Source organism: Rhinopithecus bieti, unplaced genomic scaffold (genome assembly GCF_001698545.2).
Source record: "Rhinopithecus bieti isolate Rb0 unplaced genomic scaffold, ASM169854v2 scaffold_13349, whole genome shotgun sequence".
NCBI lineage: Eukaryota > Metazoa > Chordata > Mammalia > Primates > Cercopithecidae > Rhinopithecus > Rhinopithecus bieti.
The window spans coordinates 1035747-1061291 of NW_016807772.1; the positions used below are offsets into that span (position 1 = coordinate 1035747).

The window sequence follows — 25545 nt, forward strand, 5'->3', positions numbered from 1 at the left end:
AAAATGTTAAACTCTAGAGAAGAATGGTTAATTAACTGTCAGGGGTCGCTGTGGGGGAGATGCACGTCACAATGATAACCTATGCATACCCTAAGAATGACCCCACATAGCACTCGCACCTGAATGTGCGTTTGGAGTTCCAAGCTAAGGAATCTGGGGGTGGCCAACCCAGAGATTCATTCCTTATCTATGAGAGACATCTGAGCCCCCAACCAATCCTGTGAAAAACAGACCATACATGGGATTAAGGCCCTTTCTTCTCAGTTAAATGAAGGTTAAGTGGAAGCTGTTAAAGGGAGGATGTTACATGAAAAATTCTATATAAACGACATGCTTCTCATGAGTGACTGTGGTTATCGTGTTCTGCTGCCCCTGGTCCTGTGGTTCTCCTATTCAGCCTGCTGCCACTGGTCTGTCCCAATATGTAAGTTCCCCTCTAAACCCTGTGGCAGCCGGGCACAGTGGCTCACACCTGTAATCCCAGCACTTTGGGAGGCCAAGGTGGGCGAACCACCTGAGGTCAGGAGTTCGAGGCCAGCCTGGCCAACATGGCTAAACCCCGTCTCTAATAAAAATACAAAAATTAGCCAGACATGGTGGCGCACGCCTGTAATCCCAGCTACTCGGGAGACTGAAGCAGGAGAATGACTTGAACCTGGGAGGCAGAGGTTGCATTGAGCTGAGATTGCTCCACTGCACTCCAGCCTGGGCGACAGAGCAAGACTCCATCTCAAAATAAAATAAAATAAAATAAACCCTGTTACATTCCCTGGCTCCAGGTCTCTTCTTCAGCTTCTCGGACCTGCTGCCATCCTCACTGGAATTAATGCGGGTTTGGCATGACAGTCACTCTTGGAATAATTTGCAAGAATTTAAAACAATTATTGTGAACATTATGTATAGTCACGGAAAAGGCCAGAGACGTGATGCCAAGTGAAAACAACTAGACATGTTGTATAATGATCAAAACAGGGTATTTAGCATATGCATCACCTCACGCATTTATCATTTCTTTATCATGAGAACATTCAAAAGCCTCTCTCCTACATATTTTATAAGATACTATACCTTACTGTTACTAAATGTGAAAAAAATAAAAATTAAAAACCACACAAGAAAAAGAAGTGGGACGCGAAGTTGTTTGTATTTTGTGTAGAATTTGTATGCAGATGGACATAAACCCTTGAAAAAATTTGCACACATAACACACGGTTCAGTTGCTCTGATTATGGTTGACCTTTTTTCTGCTCTTTTTCCAAGTTTTGTGTGGTTATATGTATTTGCGCATGCATGCATAATTACCTATGTTTTAATGTATGTTGTGTATAAATCACATTATGTATATGCAAATATATACAACATGTTTAATGAACAAAGCTCTTTAAGCGTTTGGAAAAGACCACATCTGAGCAGAGCAAGTGCAAAAAGAAAGTTTTTGTACTTTAAAAAATACTTAGAATTTGGCATAAACTAAGGACTAAACTTTAACGTTAATCAATAAACGAGTGAATCTTACATTCTATCCCGCAGATGATTGTGCTTTAGTGAAGTAACTAGGATTTTTCTTTTTTCTGTGGAGATTCTAGATATAAATCACGGTTTTGTTTCTTTGGTTTAAATTACATTCCTCTTTGATCGTTACTTCACACAATGAGAAGATATTTCCTTGTGCAAAGTAGTGGTTAACTTCTCATAACCTCTGACAACAAAGAGCCCCTGTGTAAGGACACAGGAATTCCTCTTGGGATACAGGGAAGGCCCCCAGCTGAATGGTATCCAAGGAAGATGTTGCAAAGCTTGCAAAGCTTGTTCAGAAAAAGGAGCCCAGCTTGAGATCTTTGCTTTCTATTCAGATATTGGCCCCATGTAGAGGTGGGGATGGGAGTGGGGGAAACCTATCAAAGAAAAATGGAAAACAAACCTGACTGCATTTACAGATGACAAGGAAAAGCTAATTCTTGCAACCAGTGTTAGAGCCAACTCAGGCTTATATTATATTTGGAATCTAACTCTACTTGGGAAAAAAAAAACTTTTTTGTTTTTTCCTTTCATGGAAGTTAAAGAAGGTAACACAAATAGCCTGTCCACTCTGGGGTGTAAACTCTGAAGTAAAAATCACCTGTCTGCAGAGAAGTCCCAGGCTGGCTGAGCCTCCCTTGACTGTTCTTCCCCACCAATGAGTCCAGCATGTTCCCACCAATTATGATCATGAACTGAGATCTCTCAGAGTCAGGCATTTGGTATGGTATTCACGGCCTCTCCCCACCTAACCCCAGCCCATCCTAGTGGATTTATCTCCCACCATGCTTCCTTTTCCACCACCCACAAACCTTCCCTTCCTCCCATGCTTTAACTCCCCACAACCTTGTTGGGAGGACTTAGAGAACAATATAAAGCACCCACAAGTGGGTCTGGCATGTCCTGGTTTTCAGTAAATGCTGGTGCCCTTTTCCTTTCTTATCTTTCCCTTTGCACAGAAAGTCTTCCTGTTAGAGGTACTTAAGTCTTGGGGCAATGATAGACCCTTTAACAGGGTGGTGATGAGCGGAAATGAGCTGGGAGGAGAGTCTGCTCTCTCCGCCCTCTGCCAGCCCCTCTTAGGGGCCCTGCTCTACCAGCCTACTCATCAAATGCTGCATATTAACAACAATTAGCCACAAGGCCGCTGCCACTTTTGTGCTTCTGACCCCAGCTTACCCTGATTCATGCATTGTGTGTACACCTCATGTGAAGGAACAAAGGAACCTCGGAGAGGTTGCCAGATTTTCTCAAGGCCACACAGCTTGTAAGTAGTGGAGCCGATTCAGATTCAGGAGTTTCTGGCTCTAGAGCTCACCCCTCTTTTCCACTTGTGCTGAACTCCTATTAACGTCAATAGGGAAGGCACCAGGTTCAAGAGGTCGAAAAAGACATCTAGAGCCAGCAAATGAGACATGGGGCTTATTTGGGGCCTACATACAGGGGAGAGAGTCCAGTGGGGGCAGGCTGGACAACATAACCACAGTGCCCAGTGGTAGCGGACTAGGCCACTTGCAAACTGCATGCATGCACTCTATACGGCATTTTCACTTACCCTCGCCTTAATAACCTCCACCTGGCAACCTTTGCTTAACCCAAAACTCAGGCCTCAATCCCCCGTGCAGCACATCTTCCATGGGACAGGCCGGGTCTCAGATGTTTATCAGAGATAAGGAAGGAATCTCTGAGTTGGTCACTCCTGGATTCCCTAGCTCAGAATACACATTCAGGTGCATCTGTCATACAGGGTCATTCTAAGGGCATACTTAAATTATTGCCACCAGGTGCATTTATCCTGCACCACTATGCAAAAGTGCCTTCCCAAAGACACACCAACTTTTGGTCACCCGCAGCATTTGTCCCCAACACCTGTGGGTGGTCAAACAGTATCAGGAGAAGAAATACCCCCTCCTAGTTCAGGGATGGCTCCACTTGAAAACTAACATCCTACAAAGTAAAAATTCCATTCCATGTACAGATAAGTTACCTGGATAAATATCAATCAAGAATCTATATGCTAACAGACCATGGAATGTTATCCTTCAGGAGTTTAATGTTGTACTTGAATATGCTGTAAAAAACACCATTTAAGAACGTGTAAGAAGCACTATCCAATAGAACTTGCTGTGATGAGGAACATGTTCTGTGTCTATACTGTACAATACAGTAGCCACTAGCCACATGTGGCTTTTGAGCCCTTGAAGTATGGCTCGTTAGTGTAACCAAGGAGCTGAAATTTTAATTTATTTAATTTTAAGTAATTTAAGTAGCCATATGTGGTTAGTGTTTAACATTTTGACTGTGCAGCTCCAGAATATTCGGAAAGATAGATTGTAGGACACCACCCCCACTCCATTTTCATGGTGTTTTGCCTAGAATCTTTATTATATCATTGCATCTAATTGTTTAGGTGCGCCCACCCTGCTAAATTACAAGCTTGATGACTTATGTATCTGGGCTGTGATCCCTACTAGCATATGGTCTAGCCCACAGCACATGATGTTTAATAATTAATGTAAGTTGAATAAATGGATGTGAGCTGGCTCTTTCAGAAGCCAGATTGCTACTGCTTGCTAACATCTAATTCACTCTTTCTCATAACTTTCTCTTACGACTAGACTGGTCCCCAAATCTCCAGGTCAAGCCCAGTCTGCTCACCTGTAAGCACATTTTTCTTTTCTCAAATGAAATCGCTCTTTTAAGTGATTGTTTTGGTATTTGCCTCTTCTCTCTAAATGCACACTTCTATTACGATTTCTTTGGTAGGTTTTTTTCCAGTAATAGGCATCAACTTCCACAGTGGAAGAAGCTACCACCTCCAGCCCCACCATACATAAGGAATGCTACCATTCTTCACTGAACCCCCCCACCTTTAATTTGGGTTAGAGGAATTTTATACTGTTGAAATCTGAACCAGGGAGTGGATTGCCATTATATTTCCTTTGCTGTACAGCATTTTTCTGGAGGTAGCAGAGGGCTTGTTTCTCGTTTACTGAATGTTCTGTATACCTACCACTGATTCAACCTCAAATTATTTCCATGTTATATAAATCTTTCCCTTTGGGACACTTTAGTTATTCTGTCCATTTCATCTCTCAAAAGGCCACCAGAGCCTTCTTAGCTTCTCCAGTCTGAACAGGCTGTGCCTTCTCTTGTACATACTGGAGGCATTCTGGGATCTCCCATCACCATCATCCTTGGTGATACTTTTGCCTCTCTTCTGTGTTTAATGCCCTGTTTTCTCTATCCCTCGTCATTGCCTCTTGGTTTACTCCCTCACTTGTTTTTTTATATCTTCCAGTAGCTTCTCATAGCCTGAGAAAAGATATATGGATGATAAATGTTTTGAGACCTTTCACATCTGAAAATGTCTTTATCCTACCCTCTCACTGAATTGGTAGTTTGGCCAGATTTAGAATTATTTGTGAGTATGTATGTTTGAGAAGTCCAGAATCATGCTGATGCCAAGCTCTTTGTATATCGTTGGGTTTGTTTTTGTTTTTTTCCTGGAAGGCTACTGGATCTTCACTTTTATCCTACTTCTGAAATATCTCAGTGATGTATCTTGGTTTTGATTCTTTTTTAAAACGTTATATTGGGCAATAACTGTGTCCTTTCAATCCAGAAACTCATGTCCTTCAATTATGTAAAATTTTCTCAAATTATTTCGTGACAAATTCCTTCCCTTCTTTTGTTTGTTCTCCCTTCCTGCAACTCCTATTATTTGGATACTGGACCTCCTGATTGGTCTTCTAATTTTTCTTTTATCTTTTTTATTCAATTTTAAGTGACTTTATCTATTTTGCTAATTTATGTGAGATTTCTTCACCTTTTTCTTCTAGATTCTCTATTTAAATAGTTATTTGTGCTGTCTTGTTTTAATTTCAAGGAGCTTCTCTTTGTTCTCTGATTTTAAAAAAAACACAGCTTTGCATTTGGGGGAACAAGTAACATGATGAGGATGTTATTGTCAGTGGTTTGGGGTCTGGTTTGGGGGTTGGCTTTTTGTTTGTTGTTTGGGGTTTTCTTTTTTCTATTCTTTGTTTCCTCCAAGTGCTTTCTGTTGGTGGCTTGGTTATTTTTTTGTGTGTTTTGTTTTGTTTTGTTTTGTTTTTTTGAGATGGAGTTTTGCTCTTGTTGCCTAGGCTGGAGTGGGATGGTGCAATCTCAGGGGCGCAACCTCTGCCCCTCAGGTTCAAGTGATTCTCCTGCCTCAGCTTCCCAAGTAGCTGGAATTATAGGCATGTGCCACCACACCTGGCCAGTTTTTGTATTTTCAGTAGAGATGGGGTTTCTCCATGTTGGTCTGGCTGGTCTCAAACTCCTGACCTCAGGTGAGCCACCTGCCTCGGCCTCCCAAAGTGCTGGGATTACAGGCATTAGCCACCGCACCTGGCCAGGTTGCTTGGTTTTAATCTCTATCTTTATGGTAGAGGCTTTTGTTGGATGTCTGGAGGACAACTAGGGGGCAGCTGCCAGGCATTCTCACAGAACCAAGGAGGGAAGCAGGCTGCAGTCCCCAACATTCCCTGTGCACATGTTCACTTAATCTTCCTGTTTTTGGTATGAAACCCCTGCCCTCCACTGTGTCCTCTACTGTTGTGTCCAGTCCAGAAACCCTGTTTCACCGTTTCCCGACACTCAACCTGTATTCTTTGGCTGAGATGGAAAGTAGAGACCACTCTAAGGAGTGCAGGAAGGGATTTGGTAACCTGACTTCTTCTTAAAAACCTTCCAAACTATTCTTATTTTAGTCCTTCATAATTCACTCTTACTTTCCTTGGGACTTTAAGGATTCTACCATCTAAATTGGGCTAATCCTTTGTTTTCCAGAGTGCTGATTTATGAGGTCAGTGACTTTGCTTTCTGTTTTTACCTCCTCTACTGCTCTCCCTTTGGGTTTCTGCCTTTGTTTCAATGGGAGGTAGTCGGATGCATTTGTCCCATCCACCACCTTTCTGTTGTCATCCCCCCATTCATCAGCTCAGTAGGTTAACTGCTGACTTCAGGATCTCTGAAGCTCTGCATATTGTCCTCCTGCCAACTGTCTCGTTTATGGAACCACCGCTCTTCCATTCTGTCAGCCTCCAAAAATATGGATAATTCTAATAATTCCTTCTTTTGTCATACAAATTCCTTCTTCCATGGAAATCTGGATTTTTTTTCCCTTAAAATATAGTACATATTTACAGAAGTCCTACTTTGTATTTCTTTTTGAAGAAATAAAGATAATGAGATCTGATCCTTAGATTCAAGGAGCTTCCATTGTAGTGGCAGGGAGAAAAACTGAAAACTAATAGGTAATGAGGAGGAGGATGGGGATGATGACAATAACAGTGATGAATCAAGAAACAGCCAACACTGTTGAAATTACTTTGTACCAACTACTGTGCTCCATACCTTACTGTGTTCTTTCACAATCCTAACTACTGTCTGAAAAAGGTACTATTATCATTGTCATTTTATGCATAAGGAAAGAGCTAGTGAGGCTACGTAACTCTTGTATAATACTATGTGTAATAAACATATAAACCAATGTGCTAAGAGAAACCAGAGGCAGTAGAAATTAATTCAAAAATCCAAGAAATCTTGAAAAAAATCACTTCCGAATTTGCTCCTTCCTCTGGATTCCCTTTGATGCCACCACATGCCAGGCTCTTTTTATCTCATCATTAAATTCAAAGGGTAAACTCTTAGCAAGTCTTTCTGTACCCAACCCTTTTCATTTTCTCTGCTTACTACTGGTAGGTCATGCTTTCTGATATATTGCTTTCATCCTGTCATTCGCCACTTCAGAACATAATTTGTTTGCCAATCACGTCATATTTGGTCTTCTGGACCTACTTTCAAGGGCCCCAATAACCTGGCCACATATGCCATATCCATCTTGTAACAACAGAGTCTCGCTCTGTTGCCCAGGCTGGAGTGCAGTGGCGCGATCTCCGTGCACTGCAAGCTCCATCTCCTGGGTTCGCACCATTCTCCTGCCTCAGCCTCCCGAGTAGCTATGACTACAGGCGCCCACCACCATGCCTGGCTAATTTTTTGTCTTTTTAGTAGAGACGGGGTTTCACCGTATTAGCCAGGATGGTCTCCATCTCCTGACCTTGTAATCCGCCTGCCTCGGCCTCCCAAAGTGCTGGGATTACAGGCGTGAGCCGCAGCGCCTGGCCTCTGCCTAATTCATTTCTACCCATCTCTCATGGCCTCATTTTTCTATAAAGCCTTTCCTGGCAGCTTTGTTGCAGTGTGATTCCTTCTTCTCCCAAACTCCCACAATGCTTAGTGCTGATTGGCTGTACCAGGCGTCAGGTCTTCCCCATGTACAAGCCAGTGTCATGCCAGTGCTAGCTAGCCCAACAAATGAGTTATTTATACTTGTTTCTATGTATGGAAACACATATTTTCCAGGCACCAGCAGTATACCAAAAAATATTTATTTTTGAAAAGATTTATTATTTCAAAAGTCATTCTGGGAAAATTAGAACTTCTTTGATGCATTTCATTTCATGGCTATTGTTATTTCAACACCTGATCTTTATGGTTCTTGGAGCTCATAAAATTCTTACTTCATCCCTGGATATTGTTAGTTTCATCTTAGAAGGACTTCTTTGTATAACTGTACACAGAGTAGATACTTGTTCAATATAGGGTATTGTTTGTGAAATTTTTGCATAATATATTGCTGAAATAAACTATAGAATTAAATGCCACATTTCATTAAATATTAGATGCCATCAATTGTAACATGTACCATTATCTTATATAGCACAAAGATAGAAAATGCTGCCAATGTAACAATGATATGCCAATGACTGTGAGATACATTCCAATTCCAGATATGTTAAAAGGTAAATGAATACATGTACATCTTAGAATCATTAAAATATTAGCATTGTTGTGTTATAATATTATACATTGGTATTAGGCATCTTTAAATTGCCAATGATATTTTTAAGTCAAATTTTTTAAAAACATGCAAGGTACCACCTATATACAAGTCACTGTGCCAGGAGACACAATGTGCAGATAAACATTGATGAAACCATGGCCTTATCTACTGAGGGTTTATAGTCTGATAGAGGAACATTGTATGAATGCATTACGTACTATAATCCAAGGCAGAAAGTGATCAGAGCTGTCCACCTTGGTAGAGTGATATAGTTTGGCTGTGTCCCCACCCAAATCTCATCTTGAATTGTAGCTATCATAATGCCCACGTGTTGTGGGAGGGACCCAGTGGGAGGTAATTGAATCATAGGGTTGGGTTTTTCCCATGGTATTCTCATGATGGTGAATAAATCTCATGAGATATGATGGTTTTATAAAGGGCAGTTCCCTTGCACATGCTACCCTACCTCCTGACATGTAAGATGTGCCTTTGCTTCTGCTTCACCATCTGCCGTGATTGTGAGGCCTCCCCAGTCATGTGAACGGTGAGTCCATTAAACCTCCTTTTCTTTATAAATTACCCAGTCTCAGGAATTTATTCATAGCAGTATGAAAATGGACGAATACAAAGAGCTTAAAGATCCTTTAGAAATATTTATTTATTTATTTATTTATTTATTTATTTATTTATTTAGAGACGAAGTCTCGCTCTGTCACCCAAGCTGGAGTGCAGTGATGCAATCTTAGCTCACTGCAACCTCCACCTCCTGGTTCAAGCGATTCTCCTCCTCAGTCTCCCAAGTAGCTGGGACTACAGGCATGTGCCACCACGCCCAGCTAATTTTTGTACTTTTAGTAGAGACAAGGTTTCACCATGTTGGTCAGGCTGGTCTCGAACTTCTGACCTCAGGTGATCCACCTCGGCCAAAGTGCTGGGATTACAGGCATGAGCCACCACACCAGGCCTAGAAATATTTTAAATAGAGTAATTATGTTTACTTTGGAATTTTTTTAAGTCTTCCTGGAGAAAGTGGTGTGTGAAATGAGTTTTGAAGGATGAATAGAATTTTGCAAAGTATTGATTGCTAATGAGGTATGCCAACTGGGGGAAATAATATGTGCAAACACACAGAAGCATTGGCATTAAAGAATAATGAAAAGTCTAGTTTGGCTGGAAATAGAAAGTAGCTAGAGGAGTTCCCCAGATACACTAGGAAGGCCATGGATGTCGTATTGTAGAAGGTCTTGAATGCATAGCTGAGGATATTTAAGATTTGGTAGGCAATACAGAACCACTTAAGCTTTTTTTAACAACGCAGTGGTTTAATGAGAGCTTTTCATTGCATAACTGGCTCCATCTCATGTTTTAGATTCCAGTTTAAATGCTACCCTCTCAAAGGGTCCAGCCCTCACTCTAAGTAGATTCTCAGCTGTAACTCCAAATTGCCACATCCAGTTGGTTTCCTAGGAAGCACTTACCACTGGTTTTGATCTGTCTACCAACCACCTGGTTGGCTGCATGGTAGGGCAAGTAGGGTGTTCTATTCCCCTTTTCTACTGTCAGTGCTTAGCACTCCACATGGTACACCTTAGGCACTCAGTAACAGCTCACTAAATGTAGAGACATCTGAGAGTAGCTTCTAACAGACAACTGGGTACTTTGTTCAAAACAAAAACAAGAATTATGTGAGGTTTTCAATTCATAGAGGACACTCTGAGACAGGAGGCCAGGAAACAAGTCCTGGCTCCTCCCCACCATTCCTTGCATGGCCCTGGATATGTCACTAAGATTCATGCCCTCTGGTTTCTTTATCTTTCCAAAAATGGTTGTGGAGGAACTGACTGCTAAGGTCTTCTCTTCAGAAATGCTGCATCACCCACATGGAAAATATGGGTCTGGTGCTTAGGAGACAAAGGGTGTGGCTCGAGAGGTGGATTTTGGATTTGTTCTACAGGGAATACAGTATAATCAAAGTCAAGATAAAGATCCAGTTTTAAAAATGGTCTCGATCCTCTGCACAGCATTTGATGCTGTTGGGCTGGTAGCTGTTCTCTTCAGCTGAGGCACTGTAGAGCCCTGTACCTCAAACCTTTTCTACTGCGGCTTGTCTGTTTCTTTCACCCAGAACCCTTCAGCCCATAGATGTAGATGTTCAAATCCTATAGTTCTGCCTTCTTCCCTCTTCACATCTCACTCCCTGGAGTGACTCCTAATACTCCATGGAAATCCTTGTTCCCCCCGAGTCTCCTCCTTAAACATCAAGCAATCCAGAATATTTACTGTTCCCATCAGGCTGTCATTCTGTAGGACACACCACCTGGCATCCCACCCTATTCTTTCCACGTTTCATTAAATTTTTTAACAATCTTTCACTGCAGTTTTTGTTACCTAAAGCCTGCAGTTCCCTGTACATAGCATAGGGCTTGTCACACAGTAGGAGTTCAGAATTCTTCGTTGACTAAATAATACTCCATTCTTTCTGCCTCATCTCTGTCACATTCCCCTTGCCTAAAAGACCCTCTCGACACACCTGGTCACTATTAGTTTTTCTTTTTTCTTTTCTCTTTTTTTATGTTTTGTTTTTTTTTTTTTTTTTTTTTTTTTTTTGCAACAGAGTTTCACTCTTGTTGCCCAGGCTAGAGTGCAGTGGCGCCATCTCGGCTCACTGCTACCTGTCCCCGGGGTTCAAGCGATTCTCCTGCCTCAGCCTCCTCTGTAGCTGGGATTATAGGCGTCCACCACTACGCCAGGTTAATTTGTTGTATTTTTAGTAGAGACGGGGTTTCACCATGTTGACCAGGCTGGCCTCGAACTCCTGACCTCAGGCGATCCGCCTGCCTCAGCCCCCCTACGTGCTGGGATTATAGGTGTGAGCCACCACACCCAGCCCCTTTATTAGTTTTTCATCCGCTATGATTCCTGTCTGTTTCAGTGCCTGGCTCAGGTGCTGTCAGCTTCTCAAAACTGCCCAGTTACACTCTCTTCCCTATCTGAATGGCCTCAGGATTTTGTTAATGTCCCTTTGATGGCATTGTTTGTACCCTGAATGATATTGTAGTTGGTTGTAAGCTCTTCTCACCTCCTTGCTCTCCCCTGCTACAGGGTTATCTCCCTGCAGGCATGAACTTGCCTTTCTCCTGTCTTCCTTATCAAGTAATATTTAAATTGAATTGTGAGTGCTATGATAAAAAATAAGAATAATAGAATAATTGTGTGACATTTGAGCAATGTATTAGCTCTTAAGGAGTTATTGAACAATTTTAAAAAATAATAACCAAGTGAAAAGATTTCGCTGACAAGAATATAAAATTAAATCACCAAAAGGATGTAAAACCATTCCAATATCATAAAACAGAGCTCATTATCTCGATATATAGTCTACTTGGGAGTGGAATAAGAGCCTTTCTTGAAAATGATGTGTCCATATGTAGTAAATTATTCTAATAATCATGGAGAATTGGATAAAAATCTGAACACTTGTTTTACTTTCTTAAGTTCTATACATCGTAAACAAAGATATTTTCTAAATCATGTATTTTATTGAAATACCACACATTTATTCGTTAAACTTTGCTGGTTTTTGTTGTTGTTTTGTTTTTTGTGGGATTTTTCACTTAGTCAAAACTTTGTCCATCAGAGAAGAGGCACATTGTCATGTAATGTTTATCAACAGTAATAACAACTAGCATGTTTTAGTTCATTCGGACTGCTTTAAGAAAATACCAGAAAGCGGGTGGTTTATAAACAACAGAAATTTCTCAGAGTTGTGGAAGCTGGAAAGTTCAAGATCAAGGTGCCAGCCGATTTGGCATCTGGTGAGGACCTTCTACATAGACAACCATCTTTCGCTATAACTTGATAAGGCAGAAGGGGCAAGGCAGCTCTCTGGGATCTCTTTTATAATGGCACTAATTGTATCCCCAGAGGGCAGCGCCTCCTAATACCATCACACTGGGGATTGATTTCAACATATGAATTTGCGGGTACACAGACATTCAGTCCATAGTAGGTGGCTTTCGGTTATTGGGCAACTCCAACATTTCCAGTGTGTGATCAACAGTTTATATGATGTTCCATTTAAATCTCACTGTAATACTATTTTACATACTTAAATTGCGGTTAACTGTGAGTTGATTTCTGAGTGTCAGGAGCTGGGCTGCAAACCCCAGCCTGATAAATGTGAAACCCCTTGCCTTCCTGGGCAAACTGTTCCAAGCCAGGAACTCCTTCCCCACATTACTGCCCAGTGCCCTTTAGGAAATGCTTCCTTCAGTCACACTCACAATAATATCTGGCTGTAAAAAGGAGGCAACCCACAGATCTCAATGTTCAACTTCTTGTTGTTGCAGGAAGAGAAGTTAAACTTCGAGAGAAACCTAACAGACAATCTCCACACAGGTAAGCTATCTTATTTTATCTTTCCATGCTTTGGTGGGAAAATCTAGTCTCTTCCCTTTCCATTAAATTTTCTATCATTCGGTCTTCTGCTACAGTTTTTATTACCTAAAACCTTAAAGCCAGTAGACAGAGCAGTCCCCATAGTCTCTTTCTTTCTGGCTCACTCAAGTTCGAGTAGAATTGCTGTTTCCTTTTTATGTTTGTTTTTCAGAGATGCAATTCTAAAACGAGTGTGATAATGCATGGTTCAACAAAGTCTCCACACTGAAAGATTTCCAGTTAATCTATCCCCCCATCCCCAGGCAGTTTCAAGCTTCTCCAGTTAATGTCCATGCCTCAGAACAGTGGCTCTCAGCGTGTGCTCCCAGGACCTATGGCATCAGCCTCACCTGGGAACTTGCTGGAAATTCAGTTTCTCAGGCCCCATCTCAGACCCACTAAATCAGAGGCTCCGGGATAATGACTAGCCCTCAAGATGATTCCAGTAGACTCTCCTGTTTAGGACCCAGGTACTGTGAATACAGACCTTCCTTCTCTTTATTTCTCTCTGAGTCTCCCTCCCAAGCCCTTTACCATTTCCATCTTTAGCCGAACTTGTAATATAATCTTCTATATATTTCACTCCAGTGGAACCAGCCTGGTCCCCTCACTCTGTGTCTCCTGAAAGTGATGCATGGATTATTCTTGTTCCCCTTTGCAAATTCTAGATAGTCAGGCGGCCTCCAATCTGCAAACCTTATCTTCCTTTGAGGTTCATGCCATTGGCCTATTCTGTCCTTTTCCCTACTTGTTGCCATCATCTGGGGACTTCCCAGCTGCTCCAGATCATTCAATACCATAGGCCCAAAACCCTTCTGACTTCCTGCACTCTAGTCATCCTCACTTCCACTACATTTCACTTTCCATGGCCACATCCTGGACCATGTCCTTCATTGTAGACACTAATGTGCCAATGCCACCATCTCTTATGGCTCCAAATTCCTCATGCTTAAGGATGCCAGGTCACCAGTCTTGCTTTTGTTCCCCCTAACCTCATTAGGATCCTCACCCACAGGACTCTTTCTTCTTCCTTAGCCAACCTCTTGGCCACACAGCCCTACCCATTTAGTGCAGGCTCCAGGTCCATTGCTTCAACCATGCTTGCCAGCACTCTCGAGACCCAAGCCCTGTTGCCTTATACCTCAACCTGGGACGAGGGTAGTAACCCACATTCTATAGGCCTTTACCTGGATTGCTGGGCACTGCTGGGAGAGGGAAAGAATGCCAGAACTACGTGCATTGGCATCACTCAGATTTTTGGTGGCCAGCTGAGGCCAACCCTCAGCACTGCTCAGCTGCCTTTCAGTGGTTGCTCTTCCCCTCCACCACACACCATTCCAAACCTTGTCACTTTGAGCTTTCACATCTAGTCCTTCCAGCAGACACCTTGCCCCCTACATCAAGAACTCACAGCTTACAGTCCTCCAGCTTCCCACCCTGCATCTAGAAATGTCTCCACTTAAAATCACCCTTGCCTCTTTCCCTCTAGGCTCCAAGGGAAAAGTGTATATCTTTACATCTTTCTAAGTTGTATTTTTTCACTAGTGATCTTGACTTGATCCTGGTTTTTCCCCCATTCTTTCTACTATTCTCAATTTCTTTCAACTATTTTTTTCCTCCTTGGCTTAGAAAATGTATTTGTCTTTCACCTGCTACAAAACCATCCTGTAATCCTGTATCCTTGTCCACTGTGACTGTTCCCTTCATCTTTTCCATCCCAGCCAAGCTCCATAAGAGTTCTCTTTCCTCCTTTTCATATGCCCCATGCATTCCTCAACCTGCTGCGCCCCAGCATGCACCTCTACTGTTCTACAACCTTCCTGCATTTCCCACCAACACCCTCCTTGATAGGAAATTCAGGTGAAATTCACTGTTCCATCCTTTCCTTATCTCTGAGGCATCTGACACTGTTTGATGGAAGACTCTCTCCTCTCCTGCTTCTTGATAATAAAGCCTGATTGCCTCCTCCCTCTCTGAGCATTTTTCCCAATCCTCTTCATATGTTCATCCTCCGCTGCCTGAGAGCAAACAAGCAGAGTTAAGACTTGCAAGCGACTTGCTGGCTCCGCCCTCATGCGTTGAATAGTTGAGAAGGCAGGAAAGACGTCAAAAAATGAATGAAATAAAACTGTAAGTTGCGCTAAGAATGTAAAGTGAAAGGTGACATGAGGTGGAATAACAGGGTTTTAAACTGGCTGGTTTAGATGGGGTGGGGTGAGAAGGCAAAGGAAATAGTCTATGACAAGGTCCTTGAGATCAGGAACAAAACATCAACTTTAAAGACTTAAAAGAAGGCCAATGTGGCCAGGGAAAGAAAGGGGGGACAATGCACCAGAAAGCTGTGTATGTGATAGAAAAGACTTCATCTATTATTGTATAAGTTTCTTATTAATTTTAAGTGAGTTACTGCGGTTGATAATCATAATTCACTGGAGTTATGTTCTCTAAAGTCACTTCAAACAAGGAGTTAGTGAGCACTGCACCATTGCTCTCAAGGGAAATATGGGGTTAGGTTCCTACAAGCCTCTAGTCACAATATTTTCATCAGCTGATCAATATATAACCTTGTTTTATGTATGTTTCAGTTGTTAAAGCACTTTATTTGCATATGTATGGTTAATTCATTAACATTGAACTCGGGCTAACAGCACTATGACTCATTTCTGAACAAAGCTTGTCTAACACACACATTTTCTCTGTAAGACATATCACAACATTCTTGCACCTAGGACCAGTAGACAACACATCAGCACTATGCCTGGGGCCATTTTTAACAGTGACATCACCAACAAAAATCACAAAATGCAAGCAATGGGGCCATGAGAAGATACCCATTTACAGTATGGCACAGTGCCATCTTATTTGAGCTCAGCTAGAAACATAAGCATCTAATGACTCAAAATATTTTGCCATTCTGCATATACCCAGGAACAGCCACATAAGCACAATGAGTATTGAAATGAATGTTAGTAAGCCGGTGAATTCACAAATATAGAATCCACAAATAATGAGAACCAAGTGTATATGTAAAGCATATTGATGAACACCAGGTACGTAAGAAGGACTATGTACATTTGATATTTTAATCATCTTCATTATTGCATGCTACTAAATATCCTAACAGCATGAGATACCTCTGAAAAATTTTAGGCAGGGTAAGTGATAATGATCCAGATTCATGGCCTAAAAAGATCATGACTCCTTTGTGGCAAATATATTAGCCAGAGATACTGGCAGGTATAGGTGATAGTAAGGTGATGTTGCAGTCAGTAATCCAGGTATGAAAGAGATGATGCTGTTTGAGAACGGGGCAGTGGGAGTGCACATTTTTCTCCTGGAATGTGCTCTGGAATCTACCAGAACCACTGTCTGCCCACCTTTGCCCACAAGCCTTTTCTAATCTTCCTATGGTTACTCTAGAGCTCCTTGTCCTAGATAGCACATTATATGACATATTTGAATCTAGTACTTATGGCACTATATTAGTCATCTATCTATATACCTGTCTCCTTTCCTGGACAGTAAACTCTTTCTACATCCCTGGAATCAAGTTCGGTACTTGACACATGATAGGTGCTCAGGAAATATCTGTTGCCTGAATAGTTGGTGAGTCATTTAACAAACAGCAGAGATCTTCTACCTCTCTGTGTCTTAGCAATTAGCAGAGTGTCTTACCCCTAGTAGGGGGTGTTTAAGGCCTCTAAACCATGCTCAGTCTTTCCAAGTGCAAAACCTATTTTTGCTCTACTTTAAAGGAACATTGGGTTCCAACTCTGTACACGTAGGTTCATCTACAAGTAGGGGACAAATTGAGAGTTTTTTCTTGTCTTCCGACCAGTTCTTGCTTCCAGTCTTGAGTCTGGAAGCACATTCATAAAATAAAATAGTTGGGTGGGATGACTTCTAAGATTCTTTCCAATCACGGCCCTATCAGGGTAGTCTGCTAAGGCTACCATAACAAAATACTCTAGACTGGGTGGCTTACACAAAAGAAATTTATTTTCTCAGAGTCCCGAAGGCCAGGAGGTCCAAGATCAAGGTGTCGGCAAATTCAATTCCTGGGAGAGTTCCTTCCGGCTTGCAGATGCTGCCTGCTCACTGTGTCCTCACACGGCCTCTCCTCAGTGTGCTCTGGACTCACCAGCACCATTCACTTTCACTCACAAGCCTTTTTGGATCTTCCTGAGGTTGCTCAGGAGGAAGTGCTCTCTCTCCTCTTCTCATAAGGCCACCAATCCTCTTAGATTAGGACCCCACCCTGATGACCTCATTTAACTTTAATTACCTCCAGAAAGCCCTATCTCTTATTACACTCACAATGAGTTAGGGTTTCAACATGTGAATTTGGGGGAAGACACAATTCAGTCCACAGCGGATACTGTAAGATTTTGGGAATTGCCCTGAACTAGTTTATTCCAAGCAGGTGGCTCTGAGCTGTGCTTCCTTTTAAATCTATTTGCAGCCTTACGAGACTATATTATATAAACTCCTCTCCACATGGCCACCTCTAAAACTTCCTCAGCATTTTTAGAACTTAACTTTGTCCAAATGCTTCAAGTTTCTTCCAGACGTCTGCTGTCTCCCTGATACGGCTACTTAGCAAAATCAGAGACATTCCCTGTGATGGAGACACACCTCAGTTCCCATGTGGTTCCAGGGAAGATTTGGTCAAAACATTGCCCATTTCTACACAGTGTCTAAAAGGAACTAGCACCCAATGGTTAAAGAATATTCTCAGCCAGGGACGGTGGCTCACCTCTGTAATCCCAGCGCTTTGGGAGGCCAGGACGGGTGGATCACCTAAGATCAGGAGGTCAAGACCAGCCTGGCCAACAAAGTGAAACCACCCTATCTCTACTAAAAATACAAAAACTTAGCCAGGCGTGGTGGTAGGTGCCTGTAATCCCAGCTATTCAGGAGGCTGAGGCAGGAGTATCACTTGGACCTGGGAGGCGGAGGTTGCAGTGAGCCGAGATCGCACCACTGCACTCCAGCCTGGGTGAAAAGAGTGAGACCCTGTCTCAAAAGAAAAAGAAAGAAAAAGAAAAAAAGAATATTCTCACAGACAATTGCCATGAACACGCAAGCAGCCAACATTTCCTAAGAACCTGCTATTTGCCAGATACACATCGCCAGGCCTGTCACATGTTTAAGTCATGTGATCCTCATAGGACACTGACCAGTAGTTCTGGTAATGCAGCCATAAAAATGAAAGTGTCCATGCACTGATGCCAGGGGTGTCTGACTTTTTTCTTTTTCTTTTTTTTTTTAGACAGAGTCTTGCTGTTATCACCCAGGCTGCAATGCAGTGGCGCCATCTTGGCTCACTGCAACCTCCGCCTCCTGGATTCAAGTGATTCTCCTGCCTCAGTCTCCCATGTAGCTGTGATTACAGGTGTCTGCCACCACGCCCAGCTAATTTTTGTATTTTTGGTGGAGACAGGGTTTCACCAGGTCAGCCAGGCTGGACTCGAACTCTTGACCTCAGGTGATCCACCCACCTCGGCCTCCCAAAGTGTGAGCCACTGCGCCCAGCCCGGTGTCTGACATTTTTAAGCGGATCCCTTAGTAATGATTGATGCTGAGCTTGTTAGAAACACAGGCTGTCAGGCCCCACTCAGAGCCAGGTGGACTCCTCACGACCCAGTGCCCTGTGCTCCTCTCTGTCTACAGGATTCCACCCCGTACATACACACACACACACACACACACACACACACACACCCTAGTCTTTATTCATTAATGAACTACATCTTGTCTACTCCAAACAGGAGCTTACTTACAGGAATTTACAGTCCAGAGAATAGGGACATAGCTTCTCAAACTTTTTCCTTAAACTGTCCCCATGAGGGTATAGGAGGATCTGGGAGGCTGGGGAGTGTGGAGAGGATGACCACAAGCTACTGGCAGAACTTGACATCTCTGTGTGCCTTCTGTTTCATTCTAGTCATTCACGCAAATGTTACCTTTTCACCCATGATATTCTGAGTTAATTTTAGATAACAAACAATGGGCTTCTCCCCACAAAACCTTTGCATGGGGCCATATTTATTTTGTGGCTTACCTTTCCCTCCCAGCTCATGACCATGTACCCTCATGTAGAAGGGGGTGCTCTGAGGTTGGCTTACACCACAGGCAGCCCCTGGATCTGGGAGAAGTGCAAGGTCAGCTATGGAGGAGGAGCAGCACCAGGTCTAACCTGGGGGAAGGAACTGGACCCCCCTGGGCTCCACGGACACCTTCCTCCCCCAGGCTTTTCCACAGAGTTACTGTCCAAATGTACAGTGGGCAGAGACCAACCCAGATGGAGTTGTGATGTGCAGTCATTGTGTGAAGAGGCCTCTGTAGAATTTTGGGAGCCTTTTGACCCCACCATTGCTTGGCCAGACCAGAATAAACCCCATGTCCAGCCAGTGCTAGAGAAAGCCCTGGCCTCATCAGGCTTAAAGGTGACAGTAACTGTGATGGTTAATATTGAGTGTCAACTTGATGGGACCGAAGGATGCAAAATATTGTTCCTGCGTGTGTGTGTGTGTGAGAGGGTGTTGCCAAAGGAGATTAACATTTGAGTCAGTGGCCTGGGGAAGGCAGACCCACCCTCAATCTGGGTGGGCACCAGCTAACCAGCTGCCAGCGAATATAAAGCAGGCAGAAAAACGTGAAAAGGCGAGACTAGCCTAGCCTCCCAGCCTACATCTCTCTCCTGTGCTGGATGCTTCCTGCCCTTGAACATCACACTCCAAGTTCTTCAGTTTTGGGACTTGGACTGGCTCTCCCTGCTTCTCAGTTTGCAGATGGGCTATTGTGGGACCTTGTGATCATGTGAGTTAATACTTAATAAACTCCCCTTTACATATATATCTATCCTATTAGTTCTGTCCCTCTGGAGAACCCTGACTAATACCATAACCATCTAAAACACCACATCACCTACTCTGTAACCTTGCCGCATAGCAAAGTACCCATGCTACTTGGGCCATAATTCTTGTTTCTTTTTTTGTTCTTGTTTTGTTCTGTTTTTTGGTTTTTGAGACATAGTCTTACTCTATCACCCAGGCTAGAGTGCAGTGGCCCGATCTTGGTTCACTGCCACCTCCAACTCCTGGGTTCAAGCAATTCTCTCGCCTCAGCTTCCTGAGTAGCTGGGATTACAGGCGCACACCACCACACGTGACTAATTTTTGTATTTTCAACAGAGACAAGGTGTCACCATGTTGGCTAGGCTGGTCTCGAACTCCCAACCTCAAGTGACCAACCCACCTTTGCCTCCCAAAATGCTGGGATTATAGGCATGAGCCACCATGCCAGCCCATAATTCTTGTGAGGCTTTTTGTTGTTATTTTTTTTTTTTTTTTTTTTTTTTTTTTTGAGACAGAGCCTTGCTCTGTTGGCCAGGCTGGAGTGCAATGGCACAATCTTGGCTCACTGCAACCTCCGCCTCCCGGGTTCAAGCAATTCTCCTGCCTCAGCCTCCCAAGTACTTGGGACTACAGGTGCACCACCACACCCAGCTAATATTTGCAATTTTAGTAGAGATAGGGTTCCACCATGTCGGCCAGGCTGCTCTAGAACTCATGACCTCAAGTGATCCACCCGCCTTGGCCTTCCAAAGTGCTGGGATTACAGTTGTGAGCCACCGCGCCTGGTCCTGAGACCTTGTACCAAGTCCTTCTCTTGAGATGAGTAAAATAACCGCTATATCCTGCCATCTGCTGGTGAATTGATGCAACTGCACCTATAAAATTCAGCCCAAATCTAGAGAATCCAGTTCTCTCTTGCAAAAGCTACTGGAGAACAAACTGCTTCCTGCATAATCCAGCGGACTCAAAAAAATAAAATAAATGAAAAACGTATTAGAATTATGCTAGAAATATAATAATAATAATAACAACTTTAATAATACCTTCACTATCCTACTTTCAACTTTTACAACCTTGGGCAAGCAAGTTATATAACCTCCCATTTAGTTATCTATAAAATACTGGTTCCCACCTTAAAGTGTTGTTTTAAAGTTGAAATGAGTTAATACATGAAAGATGAAAGTCCCCAAAACAGTCCTTGGCACATAGTAAACCCTCGGTGGTTAACTGATTTTTGTGATTAAGTACTGGCTGTATGCCAGACATTATAGCAAGCGCTATCATCCTTATTTCATTTAATGTTCAGAACAATCCTCATAAACTGTAACTATCATCATTCGCATTTTGCAGATTAGGCCACTGAAACTCACAGAGGGGAAGAAACTTGCCTACAAGTCACAAAGCTAGTGAGCGATGGAAGTGGAATTGTTGACTACTCTGATCCTAAGTCACTGGCTTAACCACAATGCTGAACTCCTGGTGTGGTGTGATCCGTCTTCCTGAATGTTCATCTAAATGCCATCTGGCTTCACCGGATTGATCGATCTCTCTCTCTCTCTCTCTCTGTCTCTCTCTCACACACACACACGCACACATACACACGACTATATGCTCTCCCAAGGAGCACCTGGGTGCCATTGTATCCCCAGAACCTAGCACTGTGCCTGGTTCATACTAAGACGCAGTGGAGCCATTGTGAAGTCAGTGATGCTGCACACAGCTGTGAGCATTCATCACACACCTGTCTTAAGGATAGTAGGCTAATTATTAGAGAGGGGAAAAAAATAGTATCAGATCCTGAATAGAGGAAAGGGCCACATGAAATGTTTTTCAATCCATGAAAATGACTGTGATATGCTATTGTAAAGACCACAGGAGGGAAAAAGGAAGTGATATTATCACTATGTTGTAATAACAACAACAACAAACCACGTTGAATGTGTTTCCACATTCAACATGGATATCAAAGATCTTGTGAATCCAGCAGCAAAATAGTCTCGGGACCAGGCCCTGGCCTGTTCCTCAGCATTCCTACAGTGGAAGCACCTCTCAGGTGCACAGGGCTGGTGAGGCCAGCCTTGGTAAAGGCTAGAGAGGCAGACCTTCTAATGTGATTCCAGAGTGTTCAGGGCCACCTGTCACTGAGAAACACCAATTTCAACCCAGACATTCCACTCTCAGAGGCTGATTTCTTTGGCTGCTGGAAACCTATTTTTTTACATAGTTTTCTTTAAAATGCAGGTACACCAGGAGGCCCAGGGTTGCTGCCAGTGCTCTGAAAACCACTGTGCCTTCCTGCCTGGCAGCGCGCACCTCTCCCAACCCATTCCCAGTGGAGAAGGAGGTCACTTCCTCTACCATCAGGAGTCTCCCTGGTCTGAGACCCTTGTCCCTCTCAGGGACTTTGCTGTTACACACATTCTGTCCCCGTCTCCCAGTTCCTCCTGGCAGAGGCTGAAGAGGCATTTCCCAAAGAGCTGTGGAGCTGAGGGAATAAGACAGAGAATTTGGCCTTTTATCATTCAGTCAAGATCATGGCCTGGGGTGAGTGTGGACATAGGACCCAGAGGGCTGTATTGCAAAGAGATAGTTCACAAACCACTGGGTGTGGCACCCCACGTGCAGTACGGATGTATGGAAGCCTGCCTTCAGCATAATTCTCAGGGTTCCATACGATAACAAGGAAATCAAGTCAATGAGTGGAAGTTCTCCTACTTTCCCACTTTATCATTTAGATTGTTAGATTTGAAAGAGCGCTTTGAATCACAAACTCGTTTTACAGATAAAGAAACTGAGGACTCAAGAGATTACAGCCTGGGCAACATGACAAAGTCTCATCTCTACAAAAAAATAAATAAATAAAAAATAGCCAGATGTGGTGGCTTGCGCCTGTAGTTGCAGCTACTCAGGAGGCTGAGGTGGGAGGATTGCTTGAGCCTGGGAGGCAGAGGTTGCAGTGAGCCAAGATGATGCCACTGCACTCCAGTCTGGGTGACGGAGTGAGACCCTGTCTCAAAAAAACAAAAAAAAAAAGGTTGGGAGGGAGATTAAACAGCTTCACCACGTCCATGCCATTGGTGATGGCATTATGGCTAGGAGGTGAATTTCTTCTTCTTCTTCTTTTTTTTTTTTTTTTGAGATGGAGTTTTGCTTTTGTTGCCCAGGCTGGAGTGCAATGGCACAATCTTGGCTCACTGCAACCTCCGCCTCCAGGGTTCAAGCAATTCTCCTGCCTCAGCCTCCTGAGTCACTGGGATTACAGGCGCCCACCACCACGCCCAGCTAATTTTTTGTATTTTTAATACAGAGGGGATTTCACTATGTTAGCCAGGGTGGTCTTGAACTCCTGACCTCAGGTGATCTGCCTGCCTCGGCCTCCCAAAGCGGTGGGATTACAGGCGTGAGCCACCGCGCCTGGCCCCAAGGAGGTGGATTTCTTACACCTGGGCACACATATATTTTAGCACATTTGACTCTATTTTGGAGCCTTTTGACCAAATTTTTCTTCTTAATTTTAATTCTCTTATTTGGGAATAAGGGGCTGGAGATGTTATTTGGATTGCTTTTTTAATTTGCCGATGGTGGTAGAAAAAGGTTTAATAGAGGTGATTTTATGTGTGCTGAACTTTGCCTGGCTAAGTTCACCCAAATGCCGTAGAGCATAATTAGTTTGGGGAGTAAAACTCCAGTGATGATTAGGACTCTTATTTTGATAGTAGATTTTTCAGAAGTATTCCACAAAACATGAGATCCGTTGGTTGTTAATAAGTTTGTTATGAGAAAAAAAGTTCTGTAGCCCAATAATGTAGGAAAATAATCGGGTTAAACAGAGTGAAACAGTTCCTTCTCATAACCATGAATTTGTTCATCTTTAATTTCTGTTGTTCCCAAACCTATTTTGACCAGGACGCCCTTTCTAGGGAGAAAACCTATGAGCACTTCCCTGCACACAAATCTCCCATCAAACCCAGCTCTAGGCCATAAGAACACTTCTATCCTAGCACACTGGCTATTGAGAATGCATGAAATGGACTATTTGATGGTGCTGATAACAAAAGTCTGCATATAATCTTTCAAGTTCTCCAAAATAACAGAAGCTTAGCCTCTAGGAGAAAAGTAAATACATCAGAAAAATTTGTCCCATGAGTTTTCAAAGCCTGCCCACAAAAGTAGGAAATGGTTCTGCCAAAAAAAAAAAAATAGATTGAGCTGTCAAAGAGTTTATCTTCTAGTCCTTTTTCAACTATAGATTCAGCACTGTCTGTAATGTTGGGCAAGCAGTCTCTAGTTTCTTCTATAAAGGCAGCACAGCTCCTGGTAGTTATTTTTATTCATCCCTCTTGGGTCAGGACCTCAGTCCCTAGTAGCAGCTCACTAAATATTTGTCTGCTTCGCCTTCTGGCCAGGTTATGTGAAGTCTCAAGCTATGTTTTCTAAACATTAGCAAATTGTTGGAAATTTACATGTTCCATTCTATTGTATCTCCCTTCCAAATACTCCAACTTCTATAAACGCAAACCACCTCCCAGCAGCCACTTTAAAAGTTTGTTGAATAGAACTCTTAGAGCAGGATGTCCTTGACCCTTGGAATTGCAGGATAGAGGTTTTGCTGTTTCCCAAGCTGGGAAGGGGGAACCACAGTTGCTCCCATCTCTCTGAGCTCCTGCCTCTGGCTTGTAGTTTGGACCACTGGGTAGTATGAGATTTGATTGTGGAAAAGGGTATGACCCTCTATTAGAATAATTTATAATATCTCATACCCATCATGCCTTCATTCCCACCTGTCATTCACCAGCTGTTCCTTCATTTGAATAGTAAGAATGAAGTGCGCCATGCAAGCTGGATGCTGGTTGGATTAAGCATTGCCTGTGAGGCGCTCATGTGTAGTAGAGAAGGCAGACAGCCAACAAGCACCAAAGCTCTGGAGTATGAGTCCCCCTCTAAGATGCAGCAACAGCCTGCGGACAGGAACCATACCCTTTATTTGCCTCTAGAGTTCTCATCTTGGGACTGTATATGGTCTTCAGTACATATACAGGATGATGTGTAGATTGGTAGACTTTTGTGTTTTTTTGTTTTTTTTTTTTTTTTCGTTTTGTTTTGTTTTTTATTTTCATTGTTATTTTATTTTGTAGAAAGAATGAAAATATAAAAAGAAAAAATAACTTAATTAGAAACTAAGTAGCCAGTACATCTAAGGTATTACACATATATTTTAGCACATTTGACTCTATTTTGGAGCCTTTTGACCAAATTTTTCTTCTTAATTTTAATTCTCTTATTTGGGAATAAGGGGCTGGAGATGTTATTTGGATTGCTTTTTTAATTTGCCGATGGTGGTAGAAAAGGTTTAATAGAGGTGATTTTATGTGTGCTGAATTTAGGCAAAAGAGTACGTGTTTCCGTGTATTTCTTCTCCATTTCTTTCTCATTTTCGGTCATTTACTTTCCATATTAGTTTCAGCGTACTCTCTCTGTCTCACCCATTGCTCTCCTCAGTTCCCGGAGTCTGACTGGCAATGCGTGCATGGGAACCTTAGCAGCTGAGGGGCATCCCAAGTTTGCATTGTGGTTTGGTGACAACAACCCACACTCTGCAACCAAGCTCTTGGGGCTTTAATTCCCAGCTCCATCTCTTTCTAACTGTATAATCTTGTGCAAGACACTTCTTCTCTTCATGCCTCAGTTTCCAATATGTGAAATAGGTTAATGGATGGTTGTGAGGATGAAGTGAGATAATATATGGTACATCCTTGGAACTGTCCCTGACATGAGGTAAGCATCAGATATGCGTTTGCTGTCATTTCACAATATACCCATTTCTTTCTTTTTTTTTTT

At 42.8% G+C, this 25545-nt stretch overlaps 1 protein-coding gene across 4 annotated transcripts in view; it reads left to right on the forward strand.

Moving 5' to 3' along the window:
- The window catches only part of PGCKA1 (PDCD10 and GCKIII kinases associated 1), a 134594-nt gene that overhangs the window by 87820 nt on the left and 21229 nt on the right, over positions 1–25545 (forward strand). For 2 of the 4 annotated variants that reach the window (XM_017883768.1, XM_017883767.1), the window contains exon 2: positions 12760–12808. The gene's annotated coding sequence lies outside the window, so the exon portion shown is untranslated. Of the gene's footprint in view, positions 1–12759; positions 12809–13019; positions 13318–22194; positions 22252–25545 lie in introns of those variants that run through there. The other 2 variants (XM_017883769.1, XM_017883771.1) reach the window with 2 other exon arrangements.